Genomic DNA, 6,151 nt, shown 5'->3' on the forward strand with positions numbered 1-6,151 from the left:
TAAAGGAGGCAGTGTAGTGGACGTCTCCCCTACAACTGCGTATCGCATTCCAATGTGCCGCCTCCCCTAGCAACCAAGCAGAGCTGTCCCCAGATGTTACCGTATCTTAGCAACGGAACTAGTCACCGGCTACTTCTCGGGTTTTCCCAACATGACTCATAGAGGACTGGCGGCTGCTGCTGGGTGTATATAAGCTCTGTCTCTCCATTGAGATTGAGTCTGACCAATCTTCTTGAACAAGCAACACCTCCTCCTTAAGCTCCACACTGTTAACATTTCATTCAACAGGAGAATAAGCAACAGGCAACATCTTTACTCTAACGAAGCTCACACATCTACCTCCTTCAACACGCTACTCACCGAACGTGTCTACTGAGCAGCTACTCACCACACGGCATCTCCAGCACCAGACTGTCTACCATATAACTTATATTATATAAGAAAACCACCACCTTAGAGTTCCATCCATCCTGAGTGCTAGACAACATAATATCACGAAACCCTACAAATGGTGACCCCCGGAAAAAACCACTCACACAGGATGGAGGACAGACGGATCTCTCTACCGACTTTCAACCACAACGTCGAGGACTGGTTAGATCATATGGAAGCAGCCCTCGTAGGCTCACAAGCGACTGACGAGCAAAAGTATGGCGCCCTGCTCTGTGCCTTGCCCACGGAAGTCGCCACGCGGGTCTCACAGGCCATTTCCAACCCTCCAGATGACAACAAATTCGCTACCCTGCGGGATGCCTTAAAGACACGTTATCAACAGACCAGCCCCAATCTCCTGCAAGACCTATTCTCTATCTCCCTCGGGAACTCAACCCCAGGACGTCTCTGGGAGGAGATGTGTAGGCTGAACTCCCGTCACACAGACAGACTCCCCGACTCTATCCTGCGCCAGCTTCACACACAAAAGCTACCGACAGAAGTACGCAACATCCTGTCCGCAGTAGATTACTCTACGACACCAGAACTATATGCAACCGCGGCAGACAGAATTTTCAATGAGTGCGCTGCTGCACCCCTTGCCGCCACGGTCACACCAGTACCTACCACCGAACTTGTAAGCCGGGTCAACACCCCTCAGCCGAGCGATACCTCACAAGACATCAAGGACCTGTTGCAAACTTTGAACCGCAGGATGGACACCATTGAGCAGTTCTGCTCCTCCATACCCGCTGCTGCGCCAGTTCCTGATTCACACACCACGCCCTACAAGTTCCGACGCACAGCAGCCAGCCCCCAGCACAACAAATATACCCTCTGCTGGTATCACCAGACTTTCGGCCGCAATGCTCGAAACTGTGAGCCCTATTGCACCTATTCGGGAAACGGCGAACACTGGAGGCTGGTAGATGCCTCAGCCTCCGTCCCTTCAGGCGTCTCATTACTGCGCGTCACCGACCGCACCTCCGGCAAGAAGTTCCTCATCGACACAGGTTCATCGGTCAGCCTCATCCCGCCCTCACTACAAAACAAGTCAAAGCAACCCTCTTATGACCTGTTCGCTGCCAACGGTACCTCCATCGCCTCCTACGGCGTACGCACCCTCGCCTTAGACCTCGGTCTGGCCAAGACTCTGGGTTGGTTATTCGTGATAGCAGACGTGTCTCAACCCATCCTTGGTTTCGACTTCCTCACCTTCCACAAGCTCGGCGTCAAACCAAGTCATCTATGCCTCATCCATGAGCCTACAGCACGCAAGATCCAGGGTTCTCGTGCCAGACAAACCGACACTGTCACCTGTCTTGCGCCTTCCAACGAGTTCTCCTCCCTGCTCGACGAATTCAAGGAGCTTTTCTCACCCCGAGTCTCCCTACCCCCACCACCTACATCGGGAATTTTCCACCACATCGAAACCAAAGGACCACCAGTCTTTTCATGCCCTCGCTGCCTGCGCCCTGAGCTTCTGAACACAACCAAAGTAGAATTCAACAAACTACTGCAAGACGGCATCATTCGCCCTTCAAGGAGTCCCTGGGCATCGCCTCTTCACATGGTTCCTAAGCAAACACCCGGCGAGTGGAGGGTGTGTGGCGACTACAGAGCCCTGAATCTCGTCACCAAACCAACCGGGTACCTGTAGTGGATGCAATCCTAGACAAGGTTCTTGAAACTCCAGAGCACGAGCAGTAGGTATATTCAATAAGTGTACAAGACTTGGCGTGATAGCCGACCGATACAGAAGCGAGCACAAGGGACCCCGGACCGTAGGTAGGCCGAGGCTGATCTGAGGGCAGTTGTCTAGCTGGGCAAGGAGAGTTGCTAGACATCACTAGGACAATAAATGAGGTCCTCTAGTTACTCGACTAGCGCGGTACAGACATAGTATATCGGGACATAGTAAGTGAACATAGGCATTAGACATAAGCATAGATATCGGACATAGTATAATAATATGTAGTAATACAGGCATGTGAATAAATGGCACAATGAATGGTAACAGAGTCTTGGCGTCAGGCGTGTTCACATATCTATACACCTCCCTCCCCCTTTACGCTCGTAGTGCAATCTCGAGCGGTCTACGGACTCTTTTTCCATGAGTCGGGAGGAGCGGCGAGGGACAATGGGAGGATCAACTGACGACCTTCGTTCCTGGTCTGGGCAAGGGGACACAGGGGACGGGGAGGAAGGTTCGTCACTAGAGGATGGCACTGGGCGGAGATGGCGTCTGTTTCGCCACCACACACGACCACTGGGGAGGCAGACTTGGTACGAACGAGACTCGCCACGGCCCATGACGATCCCGACCTTGTCCCAGCGGTGTGACGTCGGGTCCTGGATTCGTACTTGCTGGCCGACGGCCAACCTGGGAAGGGGGCGGGCGTGGGCGTCATAGTGGCTTGTCACTTGGGCCATCCGGGCAGCCTCACTGCGGTCACACTCGTCCGCCTTGATCTGCCATTCATCTAAGAAGGACTGGGGGTGGGCAGGCACATGAGTACGAAGGGGGCGGCCATACAACACCTGGGCAGGAGAGCGTCCGACAGGGGTAGGGGTGTTACGGAGTTCCAGTAGGCCCCTGTCGAACTCCTCGCAGTCCAGGTTCCCCGTTGGTGCTGTCTTGAGGATGAGGTATTTTACGGACTTTACCGCTGCCTCGGCGTGGCCATTCGCCTGCGGGTAATGAGGGGAGGTGACGATGTGGTGGACGCCCCAGCGTTCGGCGAAGCTCTTGAACTCGTGGCTATTGAACGGGGCCCACCGTCGGTTCGGAGGCGGAGAGGCACTCCGACTTCCCGGAAGAAGCAACAGAACATCCGGATGACCCTGGAAGAGGTGGTGTCCCGACCACAGGGAACTACCACGGGCCATCCAGAGAGCCTGTCGGCGACCACCAGGAAAGACTTTCCGGCCACATTAAAGAAGTCGGCGGACACGGACTCAAAGGGCCGCTTTGGGAGGTCATTGCACAGGTACGGCTCTTGTTGCTGGCTGGGCTGGAGTTGCTGGCAAGGCTCACAGGCCTCAACCGTGCTCTTAATATCGGCGTCAATACCAGGCCAGAAGGCGGTCTGACGGGCTCTGCGCCTGGTGGCTTCAACGCCGCGGTGGCTGTCATGGAGGCGGGATAAGGTGCGCCGGCGGAGGGCAGCGGGAACGACGATCCTGGGGCCGTACAACACCAGCTCTCCGTCCGCATAGAGGCTATCCCTTAGCTTCCAGAAGGGGAGGGCGGAGGCGTGAATGTCGTAGCGGTTGGTGGGGAATCCAGCGGAGACGTAGTCGAGGAGTTGGACGTATGCCGGGTCTTGAGCGGCGGCGATGCGAAGCTCCTGGAGAGTCCTATCGTCTTCGATGGGGGGCGTCGTCGTCGTCTTGTCGGCAAGAGAAGTGGCTGTGTGTGTCACTAAAGACCGAACGTGAGCCGCGGCCGTGGTACAGTCGACTTCATCTTCAGGTGTGGGGCGACTAACAGGGGCTCGGGAGAGGGCGTCTGGTATGCACAGAAGCTTCCCGGCGCGCCACACAGCTGTAAAGACGTAAGGGGCGGTCTTCTCTTTGAGACGTTGGAGGCGAGGATTTTCGATGGCGTCCAACGTGTAGTGATTGAGTATGGGTATGAGCGGGCGATGGTCCGTCGTGAGGGTGAAATGCCCGAGGCCGGACAGGTAAAGGCGGCACTTGGCCATAGCCCAGGCGACTGCCAGCATCTCTAGTTCGATGGTGGCGTATCTGGTCTCCGTGTCCGTCAGAAACCTGGAGCCACACTGAACTAAGCGCAGTCTACCCTGGCCGTGATCTTGAAGGAGGGCATATCCGAGGCCGTATAGACGGGAGGCGTCGGTCTGGAGGACCACTGGTAAGGATGGGTCGAAGGGTGCCAAGACTGGTGGTGACAGCAACGCCTTCTTAACATTCCTGAATGCTAGGTCGTGGTCAGGAGTCCAGAGGAAAGAGCGCTTGGGGCTCATGAGGGGGCGTAGGGGTTGGGCTGATGTGGCGAGTTTAGGGGAGAAGTCTGCCAGCTGATTTACCAGGCCCATGAACGAGCGGAGGTCGGTCAGGTTCGCTGGGGTAGGGAAGTCCCTGATGGCCTTGACCTTCTCCCCATCAGCTGAGATCCCCTCTGGCGAGATGTTGTAGCCGCAGTAGTTGACTTGGGAGGGAGGTGTATAGATATGTACATACCAAGATATGTGAACACGCCTGACACCAGGACTCTTGTTACCATTCATTGTACCATTTATTCACATGTCTGTATTACTACATATTATTATAGCATGTCTGATGTCCGTGCTTATGTCTAATGCCTATGTTCATTTACTATGTCCCGATGTACTATGTCTGTACCGCGCTAGTCGAGTAATTAGAAGACCTCATTTATTGTCCTAGGAATGTCTAGCAACTCCCCTTGCCTGGCTAGCTAATTTCCCTCAGATCGGCCTCGGCCTACCTACAGTCCGGGGTCCCTAGTAATCGCTCCTGTATCGGTTGGCTATCACGCCCAGCCTTGTACCACTTATTGAATATACCTACTGCTCGTGCCCTGGAGTTTCAAGAACCTTGTCTAGGATTACATCCACCACACCACAGCGGCGACCACAAATTTATCTTTATTCAGGGTGATACCATGGGCACGGCATCTTGTGAGCATCAGATGAACTCGGTTCAAGTGGGCCGGGAGATCGTCGTCGAAGAGCAGGATGTCATCTACGACCTTCACGCAGTTGGTGACACCCTGCAGGGCCATATCCCCACGGAGGCAGTACGCATCTCCCGTTGCTGCGAAGCCCATGGGTCCGCGGCAGTGTTGGAAGCGGCCGTGGGGCGTGATGAATGTAGTGAGGTGGCGATCTTCTTCCGCCAGGTCGACTTGCCAGTACCCATGTAGTGCATCCGCCGTGGTAAAGAACTTTGCAGACAGGGTGACGCTGCGGACTGCTTGGATGGGCGTAGGCGATGGATGGGCGGGACGGGAGACCTGCGAGTTGAGATGGGTGAGGTCCACTGTGATGCGAACACCTACAGGCTTGGGTGCCAAGACCATAGGGTGGCACCACTCGGAGAGCTCCTCACCGGCGTGTCTGATGATCCCCTGCTGCACCAGAGAATCGAGCTCCGCCTTCACCTTGTCCTGTAGGGCAAAGGGGATAGGCCTGGGTGTGTGGATGGCGAAAGGCGTCGCGCCAGGCTTGAGGTGGATTCTCATCGGGGGGCCTGTCATCTTCTTGAGTGGCGTCTTCTGGAGGTCGGACTTGGAGACAAGGACGTCGCTGAACTGACGAAAAAAGAACTCCCGGGCGGCAGCAGGTGTGGTCATGGCTGAAACAGGTATCTCTGCACACCTGTTGAGGTGTGTCACGGCGAGGATGGGCTTTGGGAACTCGGATGAGACGATGGCCAAGTCCTGACAATGGCCACATGACAAGAGAGGGGTTTGGATGCCCTCGTGGACGTGGACTGTGGCAAGGCAAGACTTGGGACCGAGCTGTAATGTTGCCTTGAAGCACCCCAAAGCTGGAGACATCGGGGACCCGTCCGCTGTGAGCACGTCGTTCCTGGCTGTGGGTGACAGGCTACTCCTGGGGATGTTGAGGGCGTCCAGGTGTGTTGGTCCAATCACCGTGATGTCCGCGCCCGTGTCGGGTATCATCAGGAGGTTGGAAGAGTTGGTGCCGTAGGACAGACGAACATTGACGGG

The sequence above is a fragment of the Homarus americanus genome, unplaced genomic scaffold (genome assembly GCF_018991925.1).
Source record: "Homarus americanus isolate GMGI-L3 unplaced genomic scaffold, GMGI_Hamer_2.0 scaffold59873, whole genome shotgun sequence".
NCBI classification, from domain to species: domain Eukaryota; kingdom Metazoa; phylum Arthropoda; class Malacostraca; order Decapoda; family Nephropidae; genus Homarus; species Homarus americanus.